We start from the raw sequence: 14,135 nt of genomic DNA, 5'->3' as shown, positions 1-14,135 counted from the left end.
GGTTAAAAACTTAGAGCTCATGACTAGAGAGAAAACAGTCAAATAGTTTAAGGGAAAGCTTTTTTGACTGATTAGTGAAGGAAAAGAAAATGCTAGATTTTATCTACTTTTTGAGCGAGGCAAAGGATAAGGCTGAATCTTCCCGTTTCATTATCAGCTGCTCTGGAAATGCAATTACCTGAAGTGGTTTGATGGCCCTTGTCAGAGGTGGGTAAGTGTTTGCGCTAACGATGCAAGGACAGCGCCATGGTATGTGGGATGCAGTTCCCAGGGCGCACGTGCAGAATCCTAATAAGCATTTAATTCTTTTACTCAGAGAAGCCCGCAGTGCCTGGAGGGGAAGTGATTTGCACAGATGAAAAAGAAAACCACACAGGTGGAGGGGCTTGGCAGTGCTTGCTCTCTTGAGATCTCTGCTAGTGTTCAGCAGTACCTTAAATCTGGGGGTCAAGCCTGGCCTAATAGTTTACCCTTAGGGAGTGAGCTTTGGTTCTTGCAGCTCTGTTCTGAGAGTTTATAAGTAGCTAGGGTTTGAATGACTTATGCCCTATCGCACTAGGTGTTTGGTTCACAGTAGGCGTTTGGGGTCAAGTAGTTGAATAAGAATAGCTTACTATTTGTGGTTTTCTTGAATGGAGGTAGGGTGGAGGATGTTGTGTAGGTCACTAGGTGTGAGGGCAAGTAATTTATAAGATGTGACTAGGAAATGGTTTTGCCTTCTCTTATTCTCCCATTTGAGAATCAGTTTCCTGGCTCCTGGTTTTGCCCCATGTAACTGAAGTTCTGCATTTTTATAAATTTCTAAGACTGTAATTTCAGCCAACTTGTGATATATTCATCCTTTGTAGTTAGCAATAGAAACCAAGCTCTGTGGAATCCTTAATAAAGATTAATGGCAGAAGAACAGGAAGAATGGAGAAAGAAGCCCAGAGTCTAACAGTCATCAAATCTTGTAACTTAGTCCTTGAAGAAGTGAACGTGGCGTGGGCATATGATGAGATATGATTATAAACAAAAAACTGGGCACAGAGGGTCTTTGACTCCCTGTTCCTACCGCCTCCCACCATGCCCAGCACTGATTCCTATACTAAGCCAACAGGCAAACCATGGCTTTGTCCAACAGTAAATACCTGTTTGAGTTGAATCTATGAAATATTTTTCACTAAGTACTTAACTCACCAGCATTTGATTTCCCATTTGTAGTTATTATTTTTTTTCCATCTCCCTCCTAGGCATTGCAGAAGAATCAAATAACAACCATTTTAAGTATTTGGTAGTCAGCAAGCGCTGCAAAACAACTACAAACCTAAGATTGTTTCCATTTCATTTTAAATTAGTTATATTTTATTCACTACCTTTTCTGTGATTTTGATGTCACTAAGATGCCCCTTCTACACTCCATTAAATTTACTTCTTCTTGACAATGCGATTCTCATTTAGTTTTCATCAACTGCTTAGATTTCCTCATCTTCAAATGCCTCATTTTCAAAAACAATAGGAAGTCTATGCTTCATACCACATAATGTGCAGGGTTTCATTTAATGAATTGTTTGGCTAATTTTTTTAGGCAAATAAATTAATTTGTACAAGCTATTAATAGCAATTATTAATGCTTTTCATCTTGTTGGTTTCAGCAATCTCTGCATGACACATACTGCAACAAAATGGAAATTGATTTCACCAAGTTTGGCAACTCTTCAGTGTTTTGTAACCTTTGCAATGAAGCTTATTTGAAAGGCTGGGTTTAATTATCCTTCTTTTGCTTGCTTCTCAAGATGTTGATGGGTAACAGTTCTATTGCCCTTGACAGTTAAAAGTAAATTCATCTGGAGTGTTCCTACGCTGTCCTTGATGCTTGTTACATAAGGAGACTTTAATATGCCCACCAGAAAAGCATTAGCCCAGCTTATCTGAGTCTTAGTTTCTATATGTGGGGGAAAAAGGAAAGCAAGTCTCTCAGCTACAAGGCAATGTAGAAACCAGGCCTCCTGGGTAGAACAGAATGTGGTTTATCCAGTTCTCTCCGAGACTGAAACTAAAGGCCCACTGGGATTCAAGACCCTTATAAGGCAGGAGAGTTTGGATCTTCTCTCTACTACAATACCTTTAATGTGGCTACTTTCCAATTATACTTCTTCTTGGTGTCTTCTCATTTTATCCCTCCTCCCAGGAACTGGCTCCCTGACCCTGTCTCTGCGATGTAGCTTTTGCTTATTCAGATGTTTAAATCCCTCATGACTCTGGCTGTTTTGGCCCTTGTCACTTTTTAATCTTACTCCTGTTCTGCATTTGCTCCTACTGCATAATTGGATTTGCTTAGTGCTTTCTTGTTTTGAAAGTCATTTCCACTTTAGGTTCCTACCAAGGCCCCTGTCCAGTCTAGAGGCTGGCTGCCTCTGCTCCAGGAAACTGGTCCGATAGTGGGCATGGCAGCATGGCTTCCAGGTGAGGGGGCATGGGTCCCTGGTGTTGCCCACAGCAGCTAGGTGGGCAGTTTCCTTTAACAGTGGCTGTGAGTGGGTTAGGTACTGTGATTGGTCAGCACTCCAATAATAAGTGGGGATACACCTTTGAGGGTCTTTTAAAAGCTAAATGTGGCAACGTAGGGACACTTTTCTCTCATGGTCTCTCTTCTCACTTCCATACTCAAACCTTTCCTATCTTCAAATTTATTCTATCAGCATTTGAATTTTAACTAATAAGACCATGACTTGCCAGCTACCACATTTTCAGTGACTTGAAACTTTGAAGATAAGTACTGGTGGGAAATGCTCTTTGTTCCATTGTTCTGGCCTGTAGGGGCTATGTTTATACAAGAGTAATATCCAGAGACACAAAGAAGGAGGTCAGAGAGTTAACAGCCCAGAATGCTTGCTTTTCCTTTGGGACCAGCCCCTTTTATTAGTTGCTCTTAGTTTTCAAATCAGCACCTACTCATGAAATGAAGCAAGAGGCTACAAGTCCAGGTTACTCTGCCCAGGATAGAGAATTAGAACATGTGAGATTACTTATATGTACGGTGACTAATTTACTCTTAAGGAAGTGCAGTCTGTCTTGAATGCATTTGAGTTGTAACTCACTGCATATTTGCTGGTGTTTCTGTATGCTGATGTAATATTCATCGGTCTTTCCAAGCCTTCATTGAACCAGCAAACAGATGTGGTTCCAGTTTTGGAGACTTATGATCTAAATATCCTAATGCAGCATTTCTAATTTCCTGCTGATTTTGCTGGAAGATCTGTCTCATGAAAAACAGGCTAGATTTCTTAAATTTGCTTTAAGAAAGAATATAAAAGGAATAAACAAGATAGCTTTTATGTGGTCAATATTCAATTAGATCTTTTGGTCTTTATCCTGAATTTTTTGATGGTAAGGTTGTATTTAATATTCAGGTAGAATTTATGTATCCTAGGGGCAAATTTCTGAGAAACGTTTGAGACTGCAAGATAACCACATTTTTTAAAAAACAGCCACAGGGGTAAAGGTATTTAGTAAAATGATAGAAATAATAAAAGCCAAAACCTGATTAAATATGCAAGTATGCTTTAGTGGAGCTTCAGGGCAAGGTTCCGAGGAACAGCTTGGATTCTGAAAGCCGAGTTTGCACTGGAAACGCTCTCATCAGCATTTCTCATTTCCGGAGGGCATGCTCTCTTTCCGCCCCCTACCATGATATTACAAGGTCTCCATGTTGTTAAACACTGGGCATGCCTGGCTGGGCTCCCTCATTCTCCCTGGCCCTGATCTCCCTTGTAATAGATGAAGGTCCTCCCTGCCCTTTGGATTTGCCAATGGGTATGGGGGAGCTGGCAGTTCAAGTGGAGGTCTCACATAATCCTGGTTTTCTGGATCATTTGATTTATTTAAGTACCTATGATGCCAAGGTCCCTGGGCATTCTTCCAACCGACTGCTTATGTTGCCATAAATAATGTCAGCTCTGGGACTCAACTGAATTAGGCCAAGGGCTGGCTACAGGGTTGTCGCTCATGTTTCTTGAAGGTCAAGATATTTGGACTATCAGTGTATAAGAGCTTCTTTAGAAAAGTGCTGTAATATGAAAATTTCAGAAACATAGTCTAATCCAATATTGAATTTTTAATGCGTTTCAATAATCTACATGTAGGTTTTGTTTTGGTTGGTATAGGGATAGGGGCTCTAGAAATTTATGTGGAGAAGAACTAGAATTTAATATCATGGATGTGAAATTTAACATGGATTAACCCTAATGGATTTACAGTAAAAGGCAAAGTCCAACAGGCTGATGTCCAAGTGGCAGAAAAGAATTCAGAGATTGATGAATTACATTTTGAAATGCCAAGATTGAGGAGAAATTCAAGGTGTTTAAAAATTCAAATTCCATAAAATTTGTTCCTGGACCCTATTGATTAATGTAAACACATCAGTCTAGTTAAAATGAACAAATAATTAACCTTGGTCATTGCAGTAAACTAGCACTGTAATCAATAAGTGATATTTATTCTTTCCTGGCAAATAGTTGGGAGATGAGAAATGTCTGGGCAATATTTACAATGGACTCTCAAGAGAGGGAGAGGTCACTTCTGGCTAGCCTGCTACCAAGGGAGTGTCCTGGGGAATCTGGTGTCATCATGATGCAGAAAAAATAGATTCCAGCAGCACATAACCGAAGACTTCCGTGAATGGTCAGCCATGACCACATTGAAAGGGCCTGGGGACTAACAATCACAATGTGATTCTTGTCATTTCTAAAAACTGCTCTGCAGTGCTGTTTTCTGTAGGAACTGGTTTCCTGGGTCTTTTTGTTCTGTTTTCCCCAGTATTTAAACACACTGTCTTCTGCTCTCCTGCTGTTTGCTCCTGTTAACACCACTCAGGACTTAGAGGGCAGGGCACAGCCTCCTCTACATTAATCCTCTCTCTTAATCCCCCCTAGCTAAGACTGCACTGCAAAGTTTGAGCACAACTTTACTGAAGCTTAGGTCATCTTGACGAGGAAGTAGAGCACAGAATAACTGACTACTGATTTGTAAGGTGGTTGCACAGGGTCGCTCTACAGAACCTTGACACCCCCTGGCCTGCCTCCCTATGCCAACAGCCAGCTACTGATTCCTATCCATTTGCCACTACCCCTCTCCTTTAGGCTAAATTAACTTTAGCCTAAAGCTGCCCCTTTACACATTGTAAAGGTTTCTTCATACATAGTGAACTGTAACCTAACTGGATATATAAACAGACTGTAACCTACTTTTGTGCCAATCACTGAGTTTCGGCCAATCACAGTGGCCAACTGTTCAAATCATGTTCAAGTAAGGCAAAGGCTGATTTGGCTAATCTGGCTGTTTCTGTACTTCACTTCCATTTTCTGTATCTTGCTTTCCTTTTCCTGTGCATACATCTTCTTTGGCCACGCAGCAGGGCAGGTCTTTCTGAACTTGGTTTGGGAGGCTGCGCAACTCACAGGTCCTTCTTGCTCAGTTAAACTCTGTTAAATTTGTCTAAGGTTTTTTAATTCTCCCCCCTCCCCCCCCCACACCCTTAACCACCTGGAATTTATCGAATATTTTAATGCTTTAATTATTTGAAGTTCCATCTGTATCTGACACAGAAAATAGAAGGAGTTTCTTCCTCTTTGGGTTTATAGCCTGTCTCCCAGGCCTCTGTTCCTGCTCCAGAAGCTGCCTCATCTCAGTAGGACTGCACTGGAATATCTACTACATTCGAGAGACCCGCCTTCCACCCTGATGGTGCATTATGGTGTCTTTACCTCAAAAATGATTATACAAAAAATACTGTATTAGCTAAAACTAAAAAACATGCTGATGTTGGACCACTCTTTGACCCATTAGAGATGTAGTTAATTTGGGGTAGTGGTAGAAAAAGAAAGATACAAAAGTTAGCAGGAGAAGTAAGGGATAGAAGTTATTGTCTTTCAATACTGGGTCTTGGATATTTTTCCATTCTGACAACAGCTAGTCAGTTCTCTAAGTTTGTTTCACCAGTTCAGATGGGCTCTGTCAAATGTTTTTGTGTGGAATGAAAAGGCATATTGCCTGAGCTGTGTTATTTCCCTTCCTGGCATGCATAGTCATTGTGTTGCCTTGCTGGGAGAAGTCATGTGCATGTATATATGGGTATGCAAGTGTGGTTGCATGTATGTGCATGTGTGTGAGTGTGTGTGCGCCCTTGTGTGTGTGGTAGAAATTCTTCAGTGAACTCTTGTCAGGCCTAGCAAAATGGACATCTTTCTTAGAAGTAGGTACCATTCGCTGGCTGTAATAGTTGTCACCAATTTGCTTTTACCCAATAAACTTAACACATTACTTGTAAGGTAGAAAATGTGACAGCTTACATGGACATTTTCAGGTAGCTCATTCATCTACTCAATAAATATTTAAAGGCCTAATAAAGCCTTTTTAATTTTTAAATATCAGGATAGGATAGATGCAAAGAATACTGAGTCCTCTTCTCCGAAGAGTTGAGTCTAGCAGGAAGCCAGGTATGTGAAGAGGTTAAAGAGAAGGATCCTTTTTCATAGTGTACGCTTGTTTCAGTTTTGTTTCTCCCAGAGCAATCCCTGAGACAAGAATTTGGGTACAAGTCAGTTTTTTTTTCCCCTTCTCTGTCTCTCTTTGTTTGAAGGGAAGAAAGTCCTAGGAAGGCCCATGAGAGAGTGAGGAAGCAAGATAAGGTAGGGAAGGAAGGAGACAGCAAATGAGTAGGTTACTGCCATGGACACCTGAGGCTCAATCCTCCTGGGACCTTTTGAGAAACTGTGGACCACACCTATGAACTGTCTCCTTGAGAAGAAAGAAAGTTGAGACATTTATTCACCAATTTTCAAAGAGTTGAGTGTTGCTCCTGGGGTGTTAACTCCCAGTTTTTCTGGGCTGCTGTTCACTGGCTGAACATGTCCCTATGACTCCTTCCAGAGAGAGAGGGGAGGGAGGGAGGGAGGGAGGGAGGGAGGGAGAGAGAGAGAGAGAGAAAGAAAGATAAAAGGGGTTGGGGGAAGAGAGAAAGAGCTGCTGGAACTTTAGTGTGTGCAGAAATTGACTGCATATGACCTGTGGGTTGGCTAGGGGCAACAATTGCTGAGGCATAGAACAGGAGCTCATTACTTTTAATACTCACATTAAATGTTCTGGAGTCCCATTCTGTCTATTACAAATAATATCACTCTTCCCTCCCTGATATTCTCCTCCTTGGAATTTTTCTAAGAACTCCAGCAGTGTCCACAGTGTCTTAGGATCTAGGCCTAATTCGATCTCATCTTTTACTGACAGAAATCCAGGAAACCTTCTCAGTCGCTAATAGTCCTCTTGCTTGTTGGTAGTTGCTGCCTTTATGCTGCTAAAACACTGATATTAGGCCGCCGGGTGCCATGCCAGGCCGTGGCTGAAAGCCCTGTAGTGATGTGACACTAAAATCCAGTAGCCTGGTGGCTTGGGGTGACATACACTCACTAAAGAAGAAAGTGTGGGTGATCTAGGGCCACTGACCATATCAGTGGTCCTGGGTTTGAGGTGAAAGTCTTTATCTTCAATTATTTTGCTCATTTAAAGTCATTCCAAGCTTTTCCAGAATTGGACTTCCAAAGTTACTAGCTCCTTTTAAGTCTTAAATACAAACATTTCTCCAGACATTTCTGTGATATCGTGAGAGATAGATGAGTCTGAGGGGTTTCTAATCTTGGCTACAAACTACATCTGGAAAGAGCCCTTCTCCTACCTCTTTGTCCAAGCCCTTGAGATCAGATGTGGTCCCTGGCTCTCTAGTCTCAAGACCTGACATTGTTTTCTTGCCCCAGGTAAATGGCATAACTTTCAAGGTAAACCATAATCTTCTCACAACTTTGTATCTCACAGAGATACACCAAAAAGGAAGTACGAAGATGTCAACTCCTACCTACCCTCCAAGACCACTTCTTAGTATTCCTTCTGCATGGAATATTTTCCCTTTTACCCAGAAAAGTTCCAAGACTATAAGAGAGCCTGGAAGTTAAGGGTGAGGGTGGGAATGGGACAGTAAATGAGGAGACATATAAAAAGAGACATATAAATTAACTCTTCAGAGACTAAAGAGAAAGTTAAAAAGAGAGCTGGAGAGGGAGAAAGAAAGGCAGAGACACAGAAGAAAAAGAAAAGCAAAGAGTATATTCTTTCATAAATCTTTAATGAGAAAAACAGAACTCATCTGTGAAAAATCTTAATGTCCACAAAAGAAATACATAAACCAGTGCAAAGTACTATGGCTGCACAGGCCATGCAGGGAATAGTTCAGGGTTTACAGGAATTTGGTAGGGCACAAGAGGTGTATTTCCATTGCTACTATTTAGGCAGACTTATTATATCATTTTTGGAGACAAAGTCTTAGGTTTTCTTTAAGAGGTCATGTGCAGAGGAACTCCCCTTTGTAAAACCATCAGATTTCATGAGACTTATTCATTATGAGGACAACACAGGAAAAACCTGCCCCCATGTTTAATTACCTCCCACCAGACCCTTCCCATGACATGTGGGAATTATGGGAGTTATAACTCAAGATGAGATTTGGGTGGGGACACAGTCAAACCATATCAGTGTATGAGATTATCATCTTACTGTGATACCTTTGTGTAATGAAGGGATTTTTCTTTAAAAATGATGCCACAGTTTGCTTGTTTAGCTTACAACCATGAAAGAGGCTGGGATAATTTTCTAAGGAGCTCTGCTGGACATGTTGAGTTCAAGTTCTAACATCAGTGTTCCTCTTCAATATTACTTCATTTGATCCAAAATCTGGAGAGTGCTTGAAATTTCTCCAGATTGCATTTGTAAACCACATTTGAGTGTAAAAATCCCATTGCAAAAAGGTCTCTGAGTACATGCTTCTGCTTTGTTCATGATCAAACTCAGATGCAGGCTGATTGATAAAAAATAGTTCTAAGATTAATTTCTTCTGTAAATTGAAAAATCATCTCCATCTATACATTTATACAAGTTATTATATTGACTTGGTTTAGGGGTAGTTGATGACTACCAACGCTATATAGAAATATGACATGAATTTTACAAAAAATATTTGGGCAGAGTAGATATTGCTATTGAGGTGTAGTTTATTATCAACCTATCCAAGCCTATTCTCTCTCTCCCTGCTCCAAAATTCTTCCTTTGGTATAAACCGATATCCAGTTTATCTTTAGGTTCATAGACCTTCTCACATTCCTGAGCTCTACTGATGCCCTACCATTTCAGTGCCTTGACTGTCTCAGCCACAAACTTCTCCCACAGTTCTAGCCAAAAGGAAAAATTGCCAAATTAAAGCTCTCAGTTTTGAACATCATACCCTTTGATAACTCCCAACTCTACACAAGGCTCACTGGAACTAAAAGGTACAATAACTGAAATTAAAAATTCACTGGGCAGACTAAAGAGCAGATTAGAGATAGCAGGATAGTCAATGAAATTGAAGACAGATTAATAAGAAGTATTCATTCTGGAGAACACAGAGAAAAAAGATTGAAGAAAAATGCATAGATCCTTGGGGGCCTATCAAATGATCTAATATATGTATAATTGGTATCTAAAGAGGAGAAGAGAATATGTGGCAGAAAAAAATTTGAAAATGTAAATGGTCTAAATTTCTCAAATTTGATGAAAAACCTTAAATTAAAGAAACTCAGTGATCTCCCAAGTAAAAAAATAAGAAGAAAATCATACCCAGGCATATGTGGTGAAACTGCTAAAATTCAAAGATAAGAGATAATTTCAAAAGCAAACAGAGAAAAATGTCACATTATATAGAGAATAAAGACACTCCATCAAAAGCAGTGGAGACAAAAAGCGTAGTAATGTTTTGGAAGTGTTGAGGCAGACCTTCTGAAGGGAGCAGACTGCTCCTGCAGGACTTACTCATGTAACCAAATACCACCTCTACCCCAATAACTTATGGGAAAAAATTTCATGATTAAGCAACAACAAAAAAAGTGCTGAGAGAGAGAGATTGAGAGAGAAACCAAAATTCTTTATTCAGTGTTCTATATCTAGTGGATGAAATAAAGACATTTTCATATAAGTTAAAGGTGAGAGAACTTGTAGCCAGCAGAATTGTACTGTAAGAAAAGCTAAAGCTTCAGGCTAACAGAAATGGAACTGTATGGAAATTTGAATCTATACAAAGGAATGAGAAGTACATAATGACAAATGTATAAAATGTATAAATATACAAGTATGGTAAAATGGGACCTAATTAAAAATCTTCTGCACAGCAAAAGAAATAATCAGCAGAGTCAACAGATAACCCACAGAATGGGAGAAAATATTCACAAACTTTGCATCCAACAAAGGACTAGTATTCAGAATCTACAAAAAACTCAAATCAGCCAGGTAATGCCATCCAAAGTGGGCAAAGGACATGACTGGACAATTCTCAAAAGATATATGAACAGCCAACAAACATATGAAAAATTGCTCAACATCATTAATCAGGGAAATGCAAATGAAAACCACAATGATATACCACCTTACTCCTGTAAGAATGGTCATAATTAAAAAGTCAAAAAACAGTAGATGTTGGCATGGATGTGGTGAAAGGGGAACATTTTTACACTGCTGGTGGGAATGTAAATTGGTACAACCACTATGGAAAACAGTATGGAGATTCCTTAAAGAACTAAAATTAGAATTACCATTTGATCTAGCAGTTCCACTACTGGGTATCTACCCAAAGGAACAAAAATTATATGAAAAAGACACATGCACATGCATGTTTATAACAGCACAATTCTCAGTTGCAAAGAAATGGAGCCAACCTAAGTGTCCATCAACCAAGTGGATAAAGAAAATATGATATATATACACATGGAATACTACTCAGCCATGAAAAGAAATGAAATAATGTCTTTTTCAGCAACTTGGATGGATCTGGAGGCCATTATTCTAAGTGAAGTAACTCACACATGAAATATCAAATAGTACATATTCTCACTTGTAAGTGGGAGCTAAGCTATGAGGACACAAACCATAAGAATGATACGCTGGAATTTGGGGACTTGACAGGGAAAGTTGGGGAGTTAAGAGATAAAAGACCATACATTGGGTACAGTGTACATTGACTCAATGATAGGTGCACCAAAATCTCAGAAATCACCACTAAAGAACTTTTCCTTGTAACCAAAAACCACTTGTATCCCCCAAAATTATTGAAATAAAAAATCTTGTGAGATTTTGATAGAAATTGCAATAAACCTGAATATCAAACCAGGGGAAAAGCAAAAAAATTAAACATTCTAGTGTTTCTGCATCAAAAACAGATGATGTTGAGGTTTTGAAGAATATGTTTCCTATACAATTTTCTAAATGTATGTGGATTCTGTAATAACTGAGATCACATCATAGATTTTATTCTGTAACCATTTCTCAATTACTATAATAGAAAAGGATTATATTCAATATCACTGACTTTATTTACACAATGGGGTTAGTGGCTATGTAGTATTTTCTATGAATATTGAACAATGTATGTAATCTATCACCTAAACAAAAGAATATGGTTTTTTCCCTTATAATTTTCTTAAAAGACATCTGACTATTTAAAAGCAAAAACAGGTCAGGTGCAGTGGCTCACGCCTATGATCCCAGCACTTTGAGAGGCTGAGATGAGTGGATCACTTGAGGTCAGGAGTTTGAGACTAGCCTGGCTAGCATGGTGAAACCCTATTTCTACTAAAAATACAAAATAAATTAGCCAAATGTGGTGGTGGGCACCTGTAATTCCAGCTACTAAAGAGGCTGAAGCAGGAGAATCACTTGAACCCAGGAGGTGGAGGTTGCAGTGAGCTTAGATCACCCCACTGCACTCCAACCCATGAGACAGAGCAAGACTCTGTCTCAAAAGTAAATAAATAAATAAATAAAAGCAGAAAAATAGCATTTTAAGGTGGAGTTTATAATGAATATAGAAGGAAAAGAGATGAAGACAATGGCACATAGTATAAATCGGAAGGCTAATAGAATTATACCATGGTAAACTTTTCCATTTGTGAATGGGAAACAGGAAGTGTGAAGTGAGGAGTGTGAGGAAGGAAATACCAGGTAAGGAGTGTGAAGTGTCAGAGGTGAAGCATAGAGGGATACAATATAAACTCTAATGAGCAGCCAGCGTTGAAAAGCAGCTCTCTCTCCTAGGTGGTTGGATCTACTTCCAAGGCTTTACAAGTTATCTTTATGTTGCTATGCTTTTATATACATCATTTAAAAAGTGAATGCACACTTTTAAAGTGAATTAATAAATAGGCTGAGCCCACACAGAATAATGTCATATCTTTCTCTTTCTTGGCATGGCATTTTCCTTCTGTTAAAATCTCCCTCTCTAGCCTCTGACAACATGAGAGCTTCTTAAAACAAATACTCTTGAAGTTTTCTCTAACAACAAAACAAGACAAGGGTGATGTGGAAACCAAACCCAAATACAGTAGTGGGGAAAGACAGGTGATGATCCTCTTAGGAATGCCTCAGATTTTTAGTTGCTCAGGATTTGTGAATTTGTAATTATTTCCATGATTGCACAAAGGCTTATAGTTACAACTGTGGAATCCAATTAACAGCTGAGATGATTTAGAATATTGCTTATATATTTTTTAAGTTTAACCATAAGAAACTCTTATTAAAATTTCAACATATAGAACCTGGCTTCTATGTTTTCCCTTTATGCTTCCAAGATAATAAATGTGGTAATGGTTTATTCATTCAATAAATATTTATTGAATGCTTACTATATTCCAGTCAGTGCTCTCAGGTGCTGAGCATACAGCAATGAAGAAGTCAAAGTCCTTGCTTTATGGGATTTATCTTCTAGTACAGGGAGACAGTAAGCAAGCAGACAATTCAGGAAGAAATATTGCCAGGAAGAAAAAGCAATATGCGGGGAATGAAGAGGAGGGAAGTATGTGTGAGTGATCGAGGGGACCTGTTTTAGAGAGGGGTTCAGCAAAGGCCTCTTTGAGGATGTGACATTTGATCAGAGGCCATTATTTTGCCTTGAAGTCTACTTTGTCTTCTATTTCCCAGCAGTCATAGATTGGATTTTCTGGAAGTCGAAACTGAAACAGCCTTTGAGATGCACAGTGTTAACTAGGGATCAAGTCTTGTGAGAGGAAGGGCTGGGGGAGCAGGACTGGGCCAGAGGAAGATGTCCAAGTGTCTTGCCTTGGCTAATCTGTGTCTGTTACACAGGTCTGATTTAAAAAACATTTTCCTGATCATAGCCTTATTCATCTAAAAGTTCAAATAATCAATTATACTGTTAAGTTTGAATATTTAATAAATATTAACTGTGTACTAAGCACTCTGATAAGGACTGAGCAGGAAGGAAAAGGAGAAATTCTGTCCTCATGGAGCCCTCATGACCAGAGTGATAGAGGTGTGTGCAAATAATTTCAATTCAATGAGGAAACTGTATTTAAAAGGGCTTGCTGTGCATCAGAGGGCACACTTAAAAGATTTAGCTGGAAGTACGTTTTATAGCTAACTGGCCTGGCAGGCTCATTGGTATGCAGTCTTCCTCAAAAATCAAGTATTCCACTGGCATACTCTTAAGGTTATACTTTGGAAGCGGCAGAAAGTTGATAGACCTTGCTCTCAGAATAGCCCAGGTCGAGGACATCTCTTCCACACTTTATCAGTCAGGACTCTGGGACTTCAGCTGATGGGTTTTGGGAACATTTGAATAGATAATGGATAAATAAAACTTTCTTTCAGGTAGGAGAATAGGCCTGTATTATTTTTCCACTTTAGCCTTCATAATTACAGCTGTACATGATGCACAGAAACATAATTTTCCTACCTTCAAGACATTTTTCTGTAAAGGAGCAATACATAGATACTTGGAAGATATTTATATGTTACAACACAGTATGTATAATTTATTCATATTCAACTAATGTCTAAATGTTCTGTTAAAGAGGATCAAAGAGAACCCTTTCCAATGTAAGATAAAAGAAACCTGGAAATTCTAATGAAATGAAAAAAGTGAAGATAAAAATTGAATAGGAAATAAACCTACTGAAGAGAACTGCATGAAATTTCCATTTAGAAAAATACAAATGCTTTATTTCAGAATGAGACTCTATCAACAATATAATTATTGTGACTATTAGTTTTTATGCATTTATTTTTTA

The sequence above is a fragment of the Aotus nancymaae genome, unplaced genomic scaffold (assembly GCF_030222135.1).
Source record: "Aotus nancymaae isolate 86718 unplaced genomic scaffold, 86718_ANA_hifiasm-v0.15.2.pri h1tg000029l, whole genome shotgun sequence".
Classification (NCBI taxonomy): Eukaryota; Metazoa; Chordata; class Mammalia; order Primates; family Aotidae; genus Aotus; species Aotus nancymaae.
This window is presented reverse-complemented; position numbering follows the sequence as displayed.